At 41.6% G+C, this 22,232-nt stretch overlaps 1 protein-coding gene across 3 annotated transcripts in view; it reads right to left on the reverse strand.

Moving 5' to 3' along the window:
- Positions 1-22,232, reverse strand: part of GRM7 (glutamate metabotropic receptor 7) — a 316,514-nt gene that overhangs the window by 1,481 nt on the left and 292,801 nt on the right. The window lies entirely within an intron of this gene.

Consider the following 22,232-nt stretch of genomic DNA (forward strand, 5'->3'; position numbering starts at 1 on the left):
TGAGGAACCCTAACTAGAGCCCATCAAGATTTCTGTTTTTTTAAAAACCAGTGACATTCTCTCCAACTTCTTGTATCTCCTAGACTAAACTTGGCTTTTCCCATGGATACAGTGATTCTTATTCAAGTCTTATGATTTCTGAGAATTTTCTAACATGGGGATGAAGGTACCAGCTTTCCTAATTATGACTTTCAAGTTAAAACAAACAGAAATAAGTAAAAATAGTAATGACTTTGTTAGTGATGCTACATACCTCTGTCAGTAAAAACTGCAAATATTTGCAGCTGAATACATAGCAAAATATTCTGCAATACTTTGGCAACAGATTAGGGATATATCAGCTGATAACATGTTCTCCACCAGGCATGTTAAAAAAAACATCGCTATTTATATGCAAATTCTGTAACTAGGATGTAACTACTACATGTACTGGACTTATGAGATTTTCTATTGAACTGCGTTCCAATGAATACAGAAAAGGCCTTTCCCCACCTATTCACATTTCTAAAAATTAAAAAAGAGAAGTGAGTGTATGAAGTATGTATGCTCTTGCAGTAAAGATTAAAATCCAATATTCTAACTGAGTTATCATCAGATCAGTTTAAGCTAATGGATATTCTCAAAAGGTTAAAATTATCAGGCATTGCTGTTATCATCAACTATTCTTATTCAGCACCTGCAGTTTTTCTGAGTAATTTGGATTCAACAAAATACATTAAAGTGAATCATAATCAACCATGCACAGAAAAACTGAATATATCTAAACAAACCTGATCCTCAGTGTTTCACCAGTGAAACACACATTTGGAAGATAAATAAGAGAAAGGCATAAGGCTTATTCTCTGGGATTGCTGAAAACTACTACTTTTTTTTTGTCTCTACCAGTGCCCTGACCAGGGCAGAGGAGTTCTCCCAGCCCCTCAGAGCACCCCTAACTCAGAGACCTAACACACCTCCCTCTGCTATCCACAGCCAGTGCGTATTTTGCTTGGCGTGTCCAACAGCCAGAAAGCATTATTCATCACAGACTACTCCTAATTTTTCAGGCCTGCTTTTCAGAAATACTTGCTTACATCAGGACAAGCTCGCCACCAACAAGTCGGAATATTTTGAGAGCATAATACATAAGAGTGCAGTCAAATGTAAATATTCTTCATGGTGTTCGCTGTCTTTTGACTGACAAATTTTAACAATTTTACTCTTAGGTATTTTCAAGACTGTCATTTAAGACGCTCTTTTGTAACTCCAGCTCTTTGCAGTATTGTTCTGAAACCCTAGTTCATCTGTTTGACCATTTTCCATACAAGGGTCAGAACTGTCTGTTCAATCAAGGACTGACCATACAAAATGCTGATTATCTTCAGTTCCTATTAACTTCTCTTGGACACGAAGGTTTTCAACACATGGTAGGATAAAACTCATCCTTCAAGGCTAGACTGCAAATATTCAATAAACTGGTATGCTATTACATGCCGAAGAGAGATAAAATGCAGCTGAAAAAAACAACATCATGAAACAGGTTACAAAGTAATGACATGCATTATTTTGTGATATATTTCAGCTTTATCCATTATGTGGTCCAATTTCAAATAGCAACAGAACTCCCACGACAAAGGGATATTTTGATACTCTCCACTGCTGGCTCCTGTAATGCCAACCCCTCTAATGGTTTCAGGGGGTTTTACTCTAGCTTTCAGCAAACCTGATAATTTTGCTTGATGAGTTTTCTCACAAATTCAACCACCGCAGCTCATTTCTCATTTTCAATATGACAACGAACCACCAGCGCCAAATGAATTCAGGTGAGAAATACTGTTGATAGCGTGTACTTCTGTAACCTCTCTGTGAAAAGATGCGTTCCATGCATCTGAGCCTTAAGAGGGTAAAGTTGTCTTTGGCACCGCTCTGCTTCACAAGAATAATGTAGTTGACAAAAGCATCATCCATAATTCAGATAAAATGGTCAATAAAAGCTTTGTGGTTACTTTAGGAGGGGAAAGACAATCTTCCTTGGGTTTAAAGGCCAAAGAAGATCATGTCTCTGGGTATGTAGCTGGTGCATTCTGTAGCTCTCTTCCTGCACTAGCTCCAGGAGCCTGGAGCTCACCTGATGTATAACTTCCAGAAGCACTCCAGTCTTGATTTGAAGACTTCATGAGAGAAACAGTCTACCTCGATAATGAATCTCATACTGAGTCTCAGCTCATCATTATCATTGGCAATTAGCACCAGGTATGGTTTTGATTTTCCTCAAAGAAATTAATTTACATGAAAATGGGGAATGCTAATGAAACATCAGCATTACCAGATTTCACCATGCTTTAATCCACGATACATGAGCATTCCTTGTTCTTTAAATGCAAAACAGATACAGATCTCACACACTGTTGCTGTTAGTGTTAATGGATGATGGCTTTCCAATAGTGAAAACAGATTGTCCTCTTGCAAATAACATATACATGTTAATTAATATACATATAATTATGTCAACCTCAGCTGGCTGGCAACTTAGATGTACCAGAGGCAAGCCAACAGCTGTGGCATGCAGAATCTGAAATGCTGGAGTATTCCTTCTGTACAGAGGTACCCAGAACAGCTGCATCTCCCTTTCCTCAGGTTCGTGCAAAGGAACAAGCAACAAACCGTGGGATCCATGTGGGCTGCTAGCTATTTTGAAGCACAAAATAGCATATAGAAAGGAAACATCCTAGATATTGACTGCCTGCGTACCTGCAAATAAATGTGCTCTTAAGGCATCTCCATCATGTAACTTGTTCGAAAAAAGGGGACCTTTCTGTTTGAAAAGAGGCTACATACTGCTACTAGTGGCAAGTGCCCTTTTCTGCTAATTGGTGGTGAATGTTAACAGGAGAAGAAATTAGCATGAGGAATATCTGAAGAATACAGCTCATATATACAGACAAACACTGTACTGGAAACAATCTCCAGATTCAGGCCAGCTATAGGTAACCACATCACACGCACTCATCAAGCAGAGCCCAGCACAGGATTCTTCAGCTCCCATTACACTTTTGCTTTAACTTGGCTTGAGAAGTGTTTTGTCCGCATTATGGTGGAACCTGGCCTGGCTGTCACACTTCAAAAAGGTTAGGCAGATCTGCTGCAGGGAGGCACAGAGCGATGAAGTGTCATATGGCATTCCTACTAACACACAGGACTGGATGGATGCAAGGTGCAACTATCCCATATCCCTTGTGCTGCTGCCATTGCTGTTAGTCTTCTGGTTTTATGAGCATCACGCTAACTCTCAACTTGAAAGTAATCAGAACCTAGAAAAAACAAGAGGCAAGAGCAATGCCTCCCCACATGAGCTGAGGCAGGATTTCTGATTTCTTGGCAGATGGAAGCATAAAGAAGGCACCTTGGTCAACACGAACCCCAGACACTTCATAGCATGGCATTAATTTTAAGGATGTGACTGTGTACAAGATAAATACTGACAACCACATGAGCTGTGAGTTGTTCCCTTAGCAGGAGCTGTGCCTTTTCCCATTCTCCACAAATGGATCCCACCCTCTTCCCTTACAAACATCCATTTCAAGACACCCACACACAGCCTACAGCAGCTCAACCCAGATGAAGACAACCTGTATATCTGCACGTGGAAAATAAACAGTGTTTTGTAAAAGCATAGCAATTAATTAAAAGCCTTTCCTTTGCAGCTCACCAAGAGGCTGTGGGGGGCAGTGGTAGTCTACACCCATTCCCTTCCAGGGGGGACAGGATTTGAAATAACTGCATCTCTGTACCAACAACATATTAAAAACAAATACGCAGAAGCAAAAATCCTCTTTGGATATATAAGTTTCATCACTTGACTGGTTTTCATTATCTTGAGCATGGGCCACAAAGAAAGCAGCTCCCACAGCATCCAAAAGCAAGGCAGATCTGTCAATACTTGCTCAGAGTGAGATTTAATCACTTTCACTTCAATTTTATGCACATTTGTAACCTCTTCCATGCCTAAAGAGAAAAGATTTACAGTGCAAAAAAATGAATTTTATTACAGCCCACAGACATCTCACGCTATCAAATGTATGAAACATGATCTTAGTATTTCCAGCACTGGGCGAGAACTGACATCGTGACGGCTATGAGTCTGGAACTTCAGCTTTGATTTCCTTTGCAGACACTGTGGCAGATTATGCTTACCTTCTCTTTCCCATTTTCATAATTCTTGCTTAGAAAACTGTATCATACATGCCAGGCAAAGCAGAGGCTGATTATTAAATCCTGCTTCAGTCCAGCTAAGAGGTGAATGGATGCACATGGCTCTTCCCTATCTGTGCCTGAAAGCTGGAGCTATCCGCATGCTCTATTGCCTTTAAATTGGGGAATATATATGAGAAAGAGATGAAAGCAACAGCCCTAAATGACTCTGCATGCTTGCCCAAAACCCAACAAATGGAATGAAGCTTGGGGAAAATAATTTTAAATTTAGTATCTAAATAGAACTAGATTGTTGTATCACATTTTCACCTCTGTCCTGTTGTGCTCCCTACCATAGTGTATTGGCAATTTATGTGGTATATAAGTGCCTACAGTTGTACAAAAGCCATTTTGTTTTATTGCATGTGTTGGTGGGTAGTTGTCTCTGAGCCGCAGCCTGAACTGCGTGACTTTTCTGCAGATCAGCACACAGAACCTCATGTTTTAATAATAGAATACGAATATATTAAATTACAACTATAACATTCGTAAAAAGTATGTTCCTCCATAATTGCTTTACAGCCTTCTCTTCTCATAAATTATATCATCTTTAGCTGTCACATTTCCTCGTCACTCTCAGTAAAGCAGCAACAATTAGCGGCTCAGCTCCGAGGACAACCATAAATAGCAGTGGTGTTCCAGCCGCCGAGAGGTTCGTCAGCAGATCACAAATGACAGCAGGGAGGGAGAAGCTGCTAAAGAGATTGTTTCTGTTTCCTGATTACTAATTTATCTAGTACAAAAGTGGCCTGATGGCAACATGGTGACACGTTTAGTGTACGGTCCTGGCGCTCCAGCCCCTGACAGGGCACATACCATCCACCCGCACACCCAGGCTCCTGTTCGACATCCCAGCCAGAGAACATCATCCTACTGAGGTATTAAGTAAGTGCTGTAGTAATGTTTTCTATCTATTTGTGCAGTCTTACCAAAACTGAGTCAACAAAAATACAGCACTGAGTATACTTTAACCTCCAAGGTGAACAATATTCATGTTGAAGCACTGATTGAGGAATGAACAACCAGAATAACCTCCTCTGACCATCCCTACATCACTTCTGGTGGGCATGGCCCTCTAGATTCCTCAGGTGGGATAACTGGATTGATTGTTCCGAGCAATTACTGAAGGACCCAGGTGAGGGACAGTCATAATGGGCTAGAAGGAAGACTAAAAGAGCATGTTACACAAAAAACCATAACGAGAAGCAAGGGCTGCTTGCAAAGAGTAGACACACTTTGGAAATTAATAGAAAAACAATTATATTACAGAATTGTATAGATTTATGCAGTCATCACTCATACTCCTTTTACTGCTCTTGTGACACACTGTGTATTATGGCACATATTACTAATATGCTGCTTGTAATCTCCATGAAATGCTAGAAAATCAAAACCAGAGTGAAAGTGGGAGGTGTCAGTTATATTTTAAGTTGTCTTTTCCTTACCTTTTTTTTTTATATATGTTTCAAGTTCCTTAATAAGATTTCATCCCTCTGCTTTGCTCTTGTAAATTGCTTTTCTTTCTTATTTTTGTCCAGGATTGAGAGTGATGTCACCACAGAGTCCTGACATGCATAAGGGCAATAACTGTCTTTCCAAATGAACACCAGACTATGACAAGGATCTTCTCTGACTGGGGGTTATTCAGAATAAACTTAAGACATCTGGAAAGCCCATCCTGTCTCTATAAAAAATAATTTTTCTCTAATTCAGTTTACTATGGTGCATTGTTAATGTTACTGATTTCATATCCCCCCTTTCGCAATTGCCTCAGTCCTCCCACCCTGCTCTTGTCCCATCAGTTGTTTGACCTAATCAGTGTTTAGGAAATGTGGGTTTAGATTTTGGAGAAGGATGTTCTGCATGTTACAACACCAGCAAAAACACATGGAGTGAGAGAGGGAGGCCTGAGGCTAGTTAATTCCCTAGAAAATCCGGAATCTGTGAACGGTATAATTAATTCATTAAGCGCCATCAAGGAGCCCTACAGGGCGGCGTGGCAGGGGGAGGTAATGGCATTAGGATGGTACAACATGGCCATGGGAATGCCTCTCCGACAGAAAACAAACCCCGGTTTCCATTTCAGTTTCAGCAGCTCCAAAACTGCTGAATTTTTAAGTGTGACTATTGGTACATTTCCTGTGAATCGGTATCCAAGGCACAAGACCCTACATTGTCACTGCAAATAAGATCAAATTAAGCAGCCCCAGACATGGAACATAAAGCTGAGAAAGACTAAAACGGCATAAAAAGAGAACGGGGCTGCGTCGCTTAGCAACCACCACCTTTTCGGGTGGATTATGCGAGTCCAGGCACATTTGCACCGCTGACAGTTGTTGCTTGTAATGTTAAGGAGCTTTTCTGTATCTCTGTGTGACAAGTTCAGTTAGGTGCTGTGGTGGTGAGAACCACGAGACCGTGTCAGCCGAGCAACAGCCTGAGCGTGATGAGCATCCCTGTTCTGGCAGGGAAGACCTGCTCTGGTGCAGATCTGCTCCAGAGCTCGGTTTGCAAAAGGTCTGGGGCTGCTTTGCTGAGATTTCTGATTCATTCTCCTAGTGCAGCTCACACGATTAGGTTATGGCCCTCTGGAGAAAAGACACAAGAAAAGCTGAATGCTGTGGAAAGGCTTAAGTAATCCTCTTCATCCATCACTGGTACTTTCTCCAAAAGGTCTAGGTAACACCAGACCAAAACCTCTACGCATACAGCATTGGTTCTTCCAAAACCTCAGTCTGGGCTTTCAGGGTCATTACTGGAGGAATCAAATAAGGTTTGTGTATCTCTGTTCTCATCTGTGGACAGAGGAGTTCAATTTAAAAGGTCATCAGCTCTTCACAGAGACTGTATTTTCTTAATTTACTTTGCTAACGAATAGATGGCACTTTCCTGGATGGAAGTGCCATTACTGTCTGCAGGGCTCTCAAGCAATCTCCCAGCCTGCTGCAGTACCACCAGTTCCCCGAATTCCCCCACTGATTTCCCATCATAGATACCTGTTAGGAGCCCTCTGCAAGCCAGAGATGTCACCACCTGCGATCAGGCACAGCTTGACCAGTTCTGCAGAGGCACTATTGTGTAAGGAAAGTTACACAATCCACAATCAGATTTTGGCCTTCAGTTCAATGACAGTAACAGATGGAATTTAATTATGGCCCTGCTTGTCTAAATTGTAGCTTTGAGCCAACGGGCTTGAGTAGAGCAGCCCCATGTCTGCTGTGTGTCTGACCCTTCCCTGATTTGTCCCTGTGCACATGATGGCACAGAGATGGCACATCATGCTCTGTAACAAAACCTTCTCTTGGGAAGGGGGCATTCATTGTTTCATGGGGGGGGGGGAAGAAAAAAATCTGTTGCAAGAATTAAAAATAATCTTAAAAAGCTGCATCTTGGCTGGAGTACAACCAAGCCAGACCTCACTTCCAGCAGCTCTCCCCCACCACAGCCTCTCCTTTCCTCCTGCTGATGGCCAGCTTCCTTATGTTCATCTACAATCCTTCTGGGGAGATAACTTTAAAAACTACTTACATACTGAACTGATGTTTGCCTTTGCAGCTTTGACAGCAATGGTCTCCAGCCCTAGGGAGAGGATGATGTTCTCCTCTCGCTCAGCTCTTGTGGGCAATACCTGGAGGAACTTCTACTCTTTGGGGTTTTGCCTTTTTTAACAACTTAAGATATGGTTTTGGTGCTAATCTCTCCTTGAGTTTTATTAATTTAAACTGAAGTTCTGTGGGTTGCCAGGTGATTACCTCTGAAATAACAAAACACACCAGGTGTTACGAATAGCTGTAAAAATCTTCCAAACCTAAGTTGAGTATTTCCTTCAGCTGTTCCTTGAAAGATGACTTTACTGTCAAAGAATTTCCAGTGCCATTATAATACTCGTTTTGGCTTTGTGAGATACATTAGATTGGCTGAAGTAATCAAAGGACAGCACTGAGAGATGTTCGAAAACCACAGCCTGAAAAGTTGCCCCTCTCAGGCCTGTCGGCAGCAGGCAGCACGTGCCAATGAGGTGTCCTGCTATTTAATACAGAATGAGTTATCTGGGAGATTCCTGCTAGCAGGCAGGAAGAAAAACATCTGCATAGTCAGGAAAATGAAAGTTTTTCAGATACATATATATATGAAGCAAACAGCTCACAAAAAAATCAGAGTAAGGTTTTTGAAGCCAAACTCTTCAAACTAATTAAGGACAGCTGAGAGGTGAATATGAATAATAAAAAAAATTCTGCAGATTTTATCTGGAAAAAACACCCAAACAACAAAGTTCACTACATAAATCTAGAATAAATCATTTGCCTGGCTTTAAAAATTATATATATTCAGATACTCATATATTCAGATATCACCTTCACAGTTTTCACAATATGACTGTCTCATTCTCTGCTTCTATGCATTTAGAAATCTTGCAACAAAATGCAATTACATTTGCAGAACCTGGTTTGCTGCAGAGGCCGTCTTCATCTATGCAATGACAAGAGAGAAAAAACAAGCTCCTTGTCCCCCTGTGACCTGTTGTCACCGTGCACACAGGCAGGAACAGCGTTGCCAGGGTTGACTGCAGCAGCACTGTCTCAGCCTACAGTAATCGTTCAGCAGACTCTCTGGGCTCAGACTGGGTTAATAATGTGACACTCTGGTCAACATCTTGATCCAGAGAAACTGTTTTACCTGAAGCCACCCCAGCTATTTGCCAGAGATACATTCCTGTGCTGTATACCCTTCAAGAGGCTTGTTTCTGTATGTCACCCCCAAATCACAGGCTGTGCCTGCCCTGTGAGCTACAGTGAGCTACAAATTCCTCATATTCTAACCAGAGCTACATTTTTACCTTTAGGGCTTTCTTATTATTATACCTTTTAGAAATGGATATTTACCCCGTCTATCATGCAGCCCCTAAGCAAACTCAGACTGCATAGCTAGTCAAGTGAATGATATAACCACACGTGAAATGAGCCTTGAACCCAGGGGACTGGCAACCTATTGTACAGAGCAGTGCTAGGGCCATAAGTAACAATTACAAATATCCAATATAATGGGCTCTTTTAACGAGGATTGCTTTGAAGTTCCCAGAAGGATTTAAACAGGAAGCAAGAGTATGACCTTGCTGATTCCTCAGGGCACACTGGGATTTAAAGTAGGATTTTCTTTAAACAAAAGTCCCTTTTGGCTTATCAGGTTTTCAAGTAATAACTGCTATCAGAAGCACTGCTTTTAATTCATCAGGGTTTTTACAATGCACTTTTTGCCAGAATGTAGAATGTATCCAATAGGAAGAACAATAAAAGCAGTTCTTGGGTAAGATAATTGCGCAACGATAGAAATCAGTTCAGGTCAAAGTGGCAATGACATGACATTCTTATAGCCTGAGATAGCTTTTTAGGGTTTGAGTACATAAAATGTTTGCTTTGTCATTCTGCAAATGTATTAGATTGAGACCAATCTGCTGTTGAACGATCTTGATAGGGATGAAGAAACTCTATGCTCAGATAACATAGGGAAAGCGATTGTATGGAACAGATGCTTGCACTACAGGACAAAATTCTGACTTCATTTCAAGTGGAATAATACCCATTAATTTCAGTGAAGCAGGCTTTCTCACAATGAATCCCAGAAAAGATGGGAAGCTTGTCATACCAATCACCCTAAACCCCACAAACCGATGTAAAGATTGTGCTGCAAAGGCAGTATGTACCATTGCACATGGCACTTACTTACCTCCTCAGAAAAAGAATGAATTGCTTATTTGAAACTTGGGTGCATTTTCATGTACTGTACGAGATAAATAATGAGCTCTAGCTCATCCACTGACTTCAAAGACACACTTCTCTAGCACAAGGGGGAAGAAATACAGCACTTTGTGGCAATACCCACTCGTGTAGAGGGCAACGCACCCGCTGATTTCAGTAGAGCTGTTCTGCTTGCCATAAAAACTGAACGTATACTATAAAATAATGTGGAAAGTTACAGGTATCTTATGATGTTTCTACAGTGCTTTTCTGCTTGGACACAGGGTGCACTGTGATCTTCAGGCACTGTGCTGTCAGGAAACGTGCCCCACAGCCCCTCTCCCCCACCGACAGCCCACCATGGCTGGGATCCTGGGGCCAGGTCCATTCCTGGGCAAAACACACTACAGAGTAGCACCATCAAAGTACAATAGCCTCTGATGGGAGATGCACCTGTGGTGAGGGCAAAACTGAGTGTCAGAGGAAATTCTCTCCTCTGAAAAACATCAGAAAGGTGTGTACCTGTATTCATTCTTACAAGCTCTAAAAATAGGCTGCAAGTGGGATATGTGGTACACGTTCCCCCTTTGCAATGGCAAGCTGTGGCATTCATCATTTATGAGTATTTACAAATGAAAGTGATAGTTCTCTGTAAACAAACAAAAAGCATGCCATTTATTTCTCTGCCTCTGAACTCCTTACACTGATAACTGTCAGCAACAATAAACCCCTTTTGTTAAGCTGGAAAGACGATCAGAACTACCTGCGGTGGCAGACACTGCTTTCAGCCTCCTCAGGATGGGGTTAAAAGATAATTTTTATCAGCCACACCTTCGACTATTTTGCAAGGTATTATTAAGGTCGGTGCCTTCAGAGATAAATTCAGAGGTTGTTGTTAATGTTAGTTTTCCCATCAGAGCCATTAAAATAAAATGTGACTTTGAGTCAAAGAACAGAGCCAGACCTACACTGTTTGCGGCCTGAAAAACCATCATGTTTTTGCTGGAAAGATAACTCTTAAGATTTAGATTTTGAGTCAAGTAATAAGATCGCAATAGGAAAGGATTAGTTTTACCCTTCTAAATAAAAGCTAAAATCAACAAAGCATTGTACTGCTGAAGAACATCAATCTTACGCGTTTGGCTGCATCTTTCTCCTATCTCCTACTTGTCTTCTTTGCAGATAAGGATTTCTGGGTCAGGTGAAGTTTGAAAGTATCTGCAACACTGAGATCAAAGAATAAGCAGAAAGTCTTGTCAATGCTTCCAACAATGAAAGATTTTAGAAGGTCTTAAAGAAGACCTGGCACAAGGAGCAGCCACGCAGGATGCACGTAGTGGTGGGATGCAGTTAGGGGGCTCAGGTGGGAAGCAGAAATCCTGCACTGAGCAGAGGAGGCATCGAGGAGCTCACAGAGAGAGCGGATTCCCAGCAGAGTTGCTGCATGAACCACCACATCAACTAGATCTCCAGCACTTCTCTGCAGGCGGGAGCACACAGCAGCCCCACAGCAGAGCTGGAAACATGCACAGGATCTTAGGAAATGTGTTTCCAAATCTTTATGAGATTATGGCAGGGAAGAAACAGAACCAATTCATATTAATTGGAGCCAACAGTACAGAAAACATACTAATTTAAACTACATTTAGAATGTTTCCGTTTGAATGCTGTGGACTGGAAAGATAACAAATAGTAGCAAATTATTTTCACCTGCTTAAAACAAAGTAATTAATGATACTTTGGTTATCTTACCTGGAAAGCCAGGCTCTGCTGAGAGCTGTTAAAACCAAGTGTGAAAACAGTTTGCATGAAACATAATTAAAACGATGTCCTGAGTGACTGTCTGAAACATTCCAGAGGACTCCTGGAGTCAGAGCTATAAGGACAATTCCTCTGTATGTCTTGACTTTGTTCCTGAACTGGTTCCTAGACATCCTCCAACATCCCGTACTGCTGCCCCTTCTACTTCTTCCCAGGCCCTTCCCTGCCCCTCAGCACAGCGGGGGCTTGGCCGCTGCCCTCCACTGCCCAGCGCAGGAGCCACACTTTACCACTGGGTCCCACACATGTCCCCATCACTTGTCCTGGCACCTGTAATGTATTGATTGTTTCCTTCTCTTCAGCCACTGGGCAACAATACAAAAAAACCCACCCAAACCCGTATCTCTCACTGCTTAAACAGTTAACTTCCTCAGACAGGCCCTATCCTAGCTGTAACCCCAGCTCTTCTCTGTGCAAATCCCTGGGGTTGAACACAGAAGATACAGAAGTAAATGCAGTGTTATAAAGTAATCGCGCAAGTAATAGTTTTCTTTCTTATACCCACTTTCAGTAAATACAAGTCTACATGTCTAGCTAGTTTACGCATTCAAAGAATGGAAAATGTTTTTCTAATTAATCATTGTACTTAATCAGAAAAATCAAGAAAATTCTGTGCAGTTGCCAAACAAGAAGAACATACAATTGAACAACAAGGTTTTTATTTTCTTTTTTTTTCCCCCAAATGTATTCAGTTATGGGTTTCAGAGTAAGTTAGATTAGCAAGTTAGGTATTTTCTGTTTACTCATTTAATGAATTACAAACAATTCCATTACCTACTCTTTTTACTTTCAGGATTTTTTTTCCTATCAGGAGTCAGGACCAGATTCATATTTCTCAGCTTGGACACACATACTGTTTTCCAATAGAAAACTGAAACCAAGATGACACCTAGAGAGAAAACTTTTGCAGAATTTGGATTTTGTCTAAGCCAATGTCCCAGCCTATAAACTCCCTGTTCACCATTGGTCGCATTTCTGGGCAAACCACAGCTCTGCTCCTGCCATGTGTGACAAGGGAACCCAGAAAAAGGGAGAAAAACATCATCTCGCTGAAGGACTTAATCTGAAGCTATCATCAGATATGAATGACAAGGTTACACTCACTACAACCTCCCTGTGTTAGAAAAACAGGTCATAGTTTTATTTTAAGTAACAATAAGTGTCATATTTATTGCTCCATTTTTTCTTGCCAGGAAATACAAAGAAACAGAAAAGGCTGAACAAAACCTTCAGCATCCTGTGGGTATCTGGTTCTTATTGGTACACCCTCTCCTCTGAAGAGATGAATTTCCCTTGACAAACAATAGATACAGCACGGGGTGGCTTTGCTTGCAAGACCTGGACTCTGCTATCTTTGCCTCCAGAGAGGGGTCTGTAGAGCTCCAGCCCTGGGATGCTACTGGCAAGATTAACACCATACAAATGGGAATTAATACTGTGTAGGGACTTTTGGGTGCGGGCGATTTCTGGCAAGATCCACTACTGGGAGGGTGACACTGTTGTACTGCCCCAAAGGAGAAGAACCTTGCACAGAGAAGTCCAGGGGTGACTGCCCAAGGGTCACCAGAAAGCAGCAAAAACACTCTTTCAGCATTAGCCTCTGCTGCACATGTGAAAAAACACTTTAAACTGTATTCCCCTAATGCTTTGTAATTTGGCACACCAGCTTAAACCAGAAGAATAATACCACATCAAACCGCAGGTCCCTTGGTGTTAGGAAGATGCAGAGACTCCTGATCCTTCCACGGGGAATGTGTGTGTGTGCGTGTGTTCATAATCTATATGGAGATTTGTGGTATGTCTGCCCTGAAAAGCAAATGAGGACACATGCATGTGCACAGCAGTCACAACTTTCATCCCGCTCAGGTGGCAAGTCTGGATTACTTCAGTATGGAGCAAACCCAACACTGTACCACTGCCAGGGTGCGAGTCCTCACCTCAAGGCAACTCCCCTCCTTTTCTTCTCCTTGGCCTGCTCAAACTAGTTGTCAAGGAGCTGCAAGTGGCAAGTATCTTAACAGAAAAATCAAGAATGTTCATGAAGAGCAAAGAAGCTAAATTAATTAGAAAATTTATTCAAGGTATATAATTCTGTAATACAGTGTCTAACAAAATTACACTCTGAGCTGCATGGTTAAACAGTACAATTTTGCTGCAATCAACATTTACATTTTTTTTTTTGCAGAAAGTCTTGATTTCAAATATCCTGGAAATGTTTAACAGCTGATATTAATAAGAGTACAGATTTAATATAAGGCTCTTTATTCCACAGACATGATAAGCATCATGACAAGTGGTGTAACTATGGCAACTGTGGGATTTTTTTTTCTTTCTTTTTCCTCTGAAAAGCAAGAACAGGCATCTCACTAGAGGCAGTGCCAGACCCTTCTCCAAGGTAAGACTCAGTGCTCTGAGTTACAGAGGAGTAACTTAGCCAAGCCTAGGTCCTGGGACTATAATGCCTTTCTTTCCTATTACGTGTGTCTGTTGTTTCATGGGCATTTACATGTATATAGCCATTAACCTAATTCCCTTCCTTTTTTGTTTTTGCATCATGGCTAGAAAATAAGAACATTCCTTTTTCCTTGCTGTCAGAGTTCAAGATCAACACTCTCACCCCAAAGTCAAAATACCTACTTTAATGAACAAAAGGATGCTCTCCTCATTAATGTATTGCCATATGTCACTGAAAGAGGTGCCCACATTTCCTTTCCTAAAGCCAATAAAGACACCCCACGCTGTCCGTGACGTTTTCCAGATGCTGGGAGTGAAAATGGTGCCTATTTGCAACAAGAGAAAAACACTGAGAAAGACCTATTTCTTATGTGCCCTCTTTTTTATTTTCTGCTGCTTGCCGTCCCCAAAAATCCAAACCAACCCAGGCCCCCGCTGCACGAATATATTCTCTGTTTGCTGCCTGTGTCAACACAAAATAATATCTATCTCATTTTATGGTATTATTTTATGTCAGTGACAAATGAATGCTCAGCTGTGCCTCACACTTGTTTTACTCACATGCTCCTTCAGTTCATCAGCACTGTCATTTCCGAGTGCCACACTGAAATTTTCTATGGGTTTCTTTTCCAGAAGGTGACAAAATATATCAAGGCTTGGGTAAAATCACCAAAGATACACAACCACACACAGGAACAGGCTGTGTAACATTATGAGACGTGTGCCTCTGTACTGCAGATGCAAGAAAAATACCTTGACCAGCAGCATGACAGCTACCAGGTAAATGTGCCTGTCACCAATGGGCAGCTGCTGGGCTATGCTTGGTTGTGTGACAGCCATAATTTCTTTTATAATCCTGTTGACTGTAGCACACTTCAACACAGTGATTTTCTACCATCAAGGTTTTTTCTATTCTTATCTATACAATCTTTGAACAGTTTTCATTGTAATCATGCACACAGAAAACTGCATGGATTCATGTCTTTGAGAACTTCATCTACCTGTAATATTGCTTATTTTCAGTTTTCCTGGCCTCTTTACTCCATTATTACTTTGATTAGCCTTTCAAACTCGCTTACCAAATTTTCAGTAGGTTTGTGAACAAATGCTCTTTCAGCCAACCCATTGCCACTGGTTCTACTTACTGCTGAAAATACTTTGTACCTGCTTGCCTGGAGCTGTTCCACTAAAGACTGAACTCCAGTGATATCAAATATCATTAACCACAGAAAAACACACAAAAGAAAAAAAAAAAGAAGAAAAAATAAAAGACCTTTTGTTCTATGTAAAAACACAGCAGCAAAGCCACCAGGTCTGACACAGAACTGAAATCCCAACAGCCAAATCCAAGAGGAAGGAGCTCCGCTTGCTCTCAGCAAGCCATGGACCCTCTTTCTGCAGGGAAAAAGAGAAAGGGAGTGTATCCCCATCAGATCTGCTGGTGTGATCTTTTTGTTGATTGAACTTCACTGCCATGAGTGTTCAATCCTGTTACTTCAGGGGGAGCTATGAATAGATTTCCCTTATACCTGAGGGGGGGAAAAAATTAAGTCACTCATTTAATACAGGTTTCACACCTAATCTTATAATCTACATAGATTTCATCACAAATGTAAGCTCTAAAGCAGATGTTAGATGTCTCCCCACAGTATGTGACAGATGTGATGGTGCTGATGGCTGCAAAACCATTGCATAGGGACTGATGCAGAACTTCTTCAGAGATGTTTTAATTCAGCACAGAATTTTTTAAAGGAGTATATACCTTGCTTTGATGAACAGGAAAATAAAATGTGTATCTCAGGCATGCGCTACTGGCTGCTGCTGGGCAGGATGATGTGTGTAAGCAAGGACATCCCTCACCACTACCACTGAGCTGAAGGGAATTGTATTACACTGGCAAATGGCTACTGAGCATCAAATTTAAGCACAAGCATGGCACTTCACAGTACATTCAAAATATTTTCTTTCCCAGAATATTGCATTTCAAGCATGCACTGGAGGCCTTTCTCTTCTGTCCTGTCTGTATAACAAGCCCCAGTATTTAACCACACTGGGTCTTTTCCATGGAGGCAGTGCAGCAAGATGGGGAGTGCTCAGCCTTATATCAGTGTGCTGCCTTTGAAATAGACCTGCAGCATTGTCTGGCAATGGCCGCTTGTCTAACTGTTAATAGTAACAGCTTAATAAATTCAATTAGCTAATCATAATAACCACAGGCAAAATAAAACGGCTGTGAAACAATTCTCTAGCAGTCAAAAATCACCAACTGCAAACAAGATCAAGAAAATCTGCAAAGATTCTAAATTGTAAAACCTCACATCCAGCTTCCGTACTACCTCAGAGGCCAAAACACAGTACAAAGTATAGCATATACTTTGTCCCTGCCCATGGCAGGGGGGTTGGAACTAGATGATCTTAAGTTCCTTTCCAACCCTAACTATTCTGTGATTCTATATGACTCCTTCAGTCTTTGATTTAAAGGCTGTTGATTTTTCTCTCCTTAAGTCTCTTTCTACTACTTCTAGTCAAACTATCCACACTTCTATCCTCAGTGGCCAGACAACATCGTGCGTCTGAGCCCTTTCTTGGGTTTGGAGGATTCCTGACTATACCAAGTTGGGTTTTGCACCAGTAGTTATGAGTCATGGCTGCTCTTGGGGACACAGTTGTTAGAATTATAGTAGCAGTAACAGTTAAAAGATTACACATCCCGAAAGCTGCAAGATGCAACTGCAATGCTTCCTATTGCTTGGGCAGAGGAGAAAAGAAATATAACTCCAAATATTGCAATGTCCTAGTCTGGTGATTCCAGTGATATCAGTGAAATTAAGATGAGAATGTCAAGTCTGATTTCATAATCCTACAACTCTTTATCTGAGTCACCTCACTAGCACAGATGAGGATGTGAGTGCATGTAAGAGACTACAGTAAGCTACCATGTGAGAACAGCATCAAGTGAGTCCTGTCAAGGTGACATTTACCCTCCTCAGCAGAAAGAGAGTCATTATAAATATATGGAAGACAAGAGAGCCAAAAGTCTGCATCTTTTCCCTCATATTACAATTCATGAATTTGACAAATTCTCCCTGAGAGGATGTAAGGCCTGATAAAATAGTCAAAGAGAGAACTCAGCACTACTAAGAGTTTATTAGCAAAAAAGCCAGAGAGGGACTGGACCATGAGGTATAACAATATATGCCCACTTTTCTTCCAAATTTCATAGGAAGAAAGATCACATAAAAAGACAAAGAGAAACAATGGAACAAAAGAGGAATATTAATATACTAATTAATACTCATTTGTGTCTCAAAGACATATATCTAACTACCTAGCTTTCAATATTCAAAGCACCTTAGTCATTAATAATGTCTTTTAAGTAACACTGTTCAAACATCAAACTATAAGGTGATCATTTAAGTGAACAAAGAATTTCAGCTTTCAAAAAAAGAAACAGTCTGTCTAACACTTTCCTGCATATTTACAAGCCTTGTACCATGTAAGTCAGGGAAAGTGTGAGACAGTCTGCAAAATAATTAATATGGGAACATGCAATTATGTGAACTTATTAAAGTGCATCATCAGAAGTAGTTATCTTGAGACGTAAAAAAAAAGTAACCCAATCCCCAAACGTTCATACAGGAGGGGACCCGGCACAGGCTCCAGGAGGAACCGTGCTGCACCAGGCGGGTCCCATGGCAACGTCTGACCTCTTACTGGCATAATTAAGAGTTTTTCCAGCAAAATTTCCTGGCCATATAATAACATTAAAATAAATAAATAAATAAATAAAAGAATAAATTAATTCTCCTAAGTAGCTGAAGTCCAGCTATGTTTAACAAAGTCAAAAGAACAAAGACTTGGCTTCCCCAACCTACCTTTAGATCTCATTCAAGCATCAGTTGGAAAAGACTTATCTCTGAGAGGTTTTAAATGAAACTTTCAAACAACATATACTGCTTTCAGTCATACAAAATGTTATCATGGCTTAAAAAACATATATCTATCGTGACAAATACCCTTCACAGTTTGAAATGTCATGAGAAGAGTATAACCCTGCATTGCCAAGAAGGATAAATGCAATTCCATGTATCACTCAAGGTGGTTAGGGAGAGAATAATTTCTGGTACAAGTTTAGCTGACGGGCAACAGGAGGTTGTCACGCGTACTTAAACCCGAAAGAAAACATTGATTCAAATGGATATTGAGACCTTGAGAAACTGGTAAATATTAAAATGCAAATTGCATGTGAGAATGCAAATGGAAGGGGGAGGAGGAATTACATTCTCAGAACAAAAATCCATCCCTGAAAGAGGATAGATTAGGTTAGATAAAAGGAAGAAATTCTCTACTGTGAGGGTGGTGAGGCACTGGCACAGGTTGCCCAGAGAAGCTGTGGCTGCCTCATCCCTGGCAGTGTTCAATGCCAGGATGGATGGGGCTTAGAGCAACCTGGTCTAGTGGAAGGTGTCCCTACCCATGGCAGGGGGTTGGAACTGGGTGAGCTTTAAGGTCCTTTCCAACCCAAACCATTCTGTGATTCTATGATATTCTCTTTTTTAAAGAAGAAACCTGGAGAAAGTGGCTGCTGATAGATGCAGGGATGGGGTGCTGCTCTTTTGCCCTGTGGGGAGGGCTCAGCTCTGCGCTGAAGCCCCCATCCACGCTGGTGGAAAAGGGGTCTGAGGACAGCAGGGAATGGGAACTCACAAAACCCAATGAATGCACCAATAACATCCAACAGCACATTTAAGTTTCACTCGTTGCTCTTCATAGCATACCAAACCGTATTTTCTTTCCAGCATATTGGTCTGCTCGTCTTCACCTCTTTAGAGCCTGTATCTGCATAAATCTTTTAGTTTAAAAAGTAAATAAGACAACATCAAACCAGCAAAATTGTACTCATGGAAAACAGGCCTCATTACAGATACCCCTCAGTGTGCACAAAATTAAAGGTTGTTCAACTGTTCAATCTCATCAAATGTAGCTGGGCTATGGTGTGGAAAACATGCGCTAATGAATAACTAATTTCTGGAATAAATACTTACATGCCAGTTTCCAGCTTAAAATTGCAAAGGTACCAAAGTGCAAGGAGCCTAACGGCACATAGAAGGGACTTGTGTGCATCTCTCCGTCAGTGTCTGCAGATTAGAGATGTGACCCTAACAGGGAGTGACCACTCAGGAGGAAGACTATGTGGTGATTACAAGAGGAGGGATTAAAAAAAAACAACCACCCTTGAACTGTAGAAAATGGAAAATAAAAAATGCACCTATGGTTCATAGTGTAGCACAACAGAAAACTGTGTTTTATCTGCTTTATCAAACTGTATTATGCAAGGTTACATAAAAATGAGTTAATGCTCCTGAGGGGGAGCAATTACAATACAGTCTACTGCAAACACATTTTTTCTGAAGCTTTAATAAGTGCTCCCCATTCAGTTTTGAGCAGCATTTCTGCAGGTCTGCTACCACAGCAAGTCATGCTCTGGTCCTCCCCTTTAGACCACAGACTGGGGGACTTGCAGGTGGCAGCATGTGGGACTGGCAGGAGACAAAACACAGTGTATGGCGCAGGGAAAGGCACCAGCCAGGATGCTGCAGACACCACACTGCAATAAAATAGATGTTCCCTTGAATTCCCATGTACTGCCTGGGCACAGAGTCGTAGAGCAGTTTGGGTTGGAAGGAACCTTTAAAGGTCATCTAGGCAACCCCCTGCCATGGGCAGGACATGGTCCTTTGCACCGTGCCCAGAACTGCTGTAAAGCGCAGGTTAGTATAAGAGAAAAGGGAAAATACTCAGGTTCTGCAGTAAAAAGTAGCTGAAAACAAAACACAAAGCTGAGATCCTACAGAGGGACGGGACCAGCCAACTCCTGACCTGAAATCACATTTTGGTAGTTCAGAGTACTCACGTTTTCTAACCTAGAGGAAAACGGGGGAAGTTTGTGCTCTTCAAGAACTGAGCCTTCCAGCAGGAAGGTGACAGAAAACCAATTTTAACTGAAAAACTTGCTAAAAAGGGAAGTGCATTTGTTCATCCGTTTTATGCTTGAGTGCCCCCACTATGACTGGAAATCTGTTCTGCAGATGAAGTTTTACAAACTGTGGCACAGTGGGTGCCACCACAGTGGATGCACGCTGACGCCATTGCTCTTGTACCCTGTCTTGTGCAGACCAAGGACAAGGAGGAAGGGTACAAAAAAATCCTTGGCACTAGAAGGTAATTCAAACTATTTACCTCTTTCAACATAAGCCCAAGATCAGTTTGAAACCATGTCATGACCACATCACAACAGCTTCATTATAGCATAATCTAAGCAAGTGCATATATATCCTAAGAGAGATAGGACCAAGAAACTTAATGACTTCACACAACATGGTGCTACACATGCCTTATGAATGACTTCAACACTTTGCAATCACCACGGAAATTCTTCTGCATACTGATCAAGCAAAAAGTGACTTCCAGAACAACTGAAAACTTTTTGGAAGCAGCACACTGTGCCCAAGCCCTAAGAGGAGAGCCCCTGCCTTGGATTGTGGCTGAGATACCCTCAGTCCTAGTACAACTGTAATTGTACAGCGATTGGCGTTTTCAAGTTAATTCAGTTAGTACTGGAGATCTACTCATCACCCAAAGGAGTGCACAGGACCAGCTTTGGGGAAACCAGTGAGAATTCAAGAGGAATGCAAAGTTCGAGGATCTGCCAGCTGCAGTACAAAGTTCAGAAAACATTTCTGCTGAGCAGGTAGCTGTTCCTCTTCATGTTCTTAACCCTTCACAGCTGAGCACTGTGGCACATAGCTGAGGTGGAAAGGTTATCTGCTGTTTGAAAATGTGAGGGCAGAGCCTCAGCTAATATGAATTGACATCTCTTCTTCAAAGCAATGGGACCACTGTGGTTTAGACATGCTCGGCATCTGGCCCAGATCAAGTTGAAGTTCAGCAGAAAAGACAGAAAAATGATAAAAGGTTGCTGATGAGTTGCAGTGTTTCACCATTATGCCTGCTAAAACGGCTTTACGTGCTGAAGGACTGCCAGTACCATCTAGTTGCAAAAAACAACCAAAATAACAACACCAGTAATAATAATCCAACCAAAAATGCAGGGGGATATTCTCCACTTAGTCTCTCCTTGATTGCTTTTACAAATGTTATGACAGACTTCAGAGTACAGCAAGCTCATGGGCATCACTCAGGTCCACCCCAGAGCAAAATAGTAACCCATGTCATGGTTTGCTTTGTCCTTCTTCCACTGAAGTGAATTCCTGTTGAATAGTGTGTATTATACACATGCCAAAGTGCTCAGTAACTCCAGTGTGCTGAAGGGACACGCCAAAGAAAGCCACAGTCTTTGCACCAGCTTAGAAGAATAATTTACTGACCTTGGCACGACGCGTCACACTGCGGCCCTCAAAACATTATGGTCCTGCTCATCAAGTCTGGAAGGCAGCAGAAGGGAGGAGCTGTCTTTCTGGGACTTACATGATCCCATCTGCAATGCACGAGCATCTCACAATCACCATCCAGGGGAGGCAAGGGGGCATGGCACCACTTGCCAGACATGCACTGGGCGGCTCCAAAAGCCCACGGGATGGATCCAGGTCTTTCAGATATCACAACGATTTTATTCACTGGGCTGTCTCCTCCTCCTGACTTGTAGGCATATTGCTTGGCGATGGACTGGGAGAAAAGTGCTGTAGGTATTTCTACAGTACCAAATGTGACTCTACAGCTTTGCAAAAGCATTTAATGTTTCTTTGCCCTGTCCAGAAGATGGACATTTTTTTTTCCCTGACCCAGATACCACGTTGAGGTTTTTTTTCAAGCCTTGTGTTTTCATCAGTCCCAACAGTAAAGAAGTCCTATTTGTCACTCACAGGAAACAATTTAAAAGCATTATAAATGCATCTCTCTGTGCACCACATAGCAGAAATTGATATAGTCAAGTAACAGCTTAAGCACAGTGTTCATACCTACACACAAATA

Source organism: Strigops habroptila, chromosome 11 (assembly GCF_004027225.2).
Source record: "Strigops habroptila isolate Jane chromosome 11, bStrHab1.2.pri, whole genome shotgun sequence".
NCBI lineage: Eukaryota > Metazoa > Chordata > Aves > Psittaciformes > Psittacidae > Strigops > Strigops habroptila.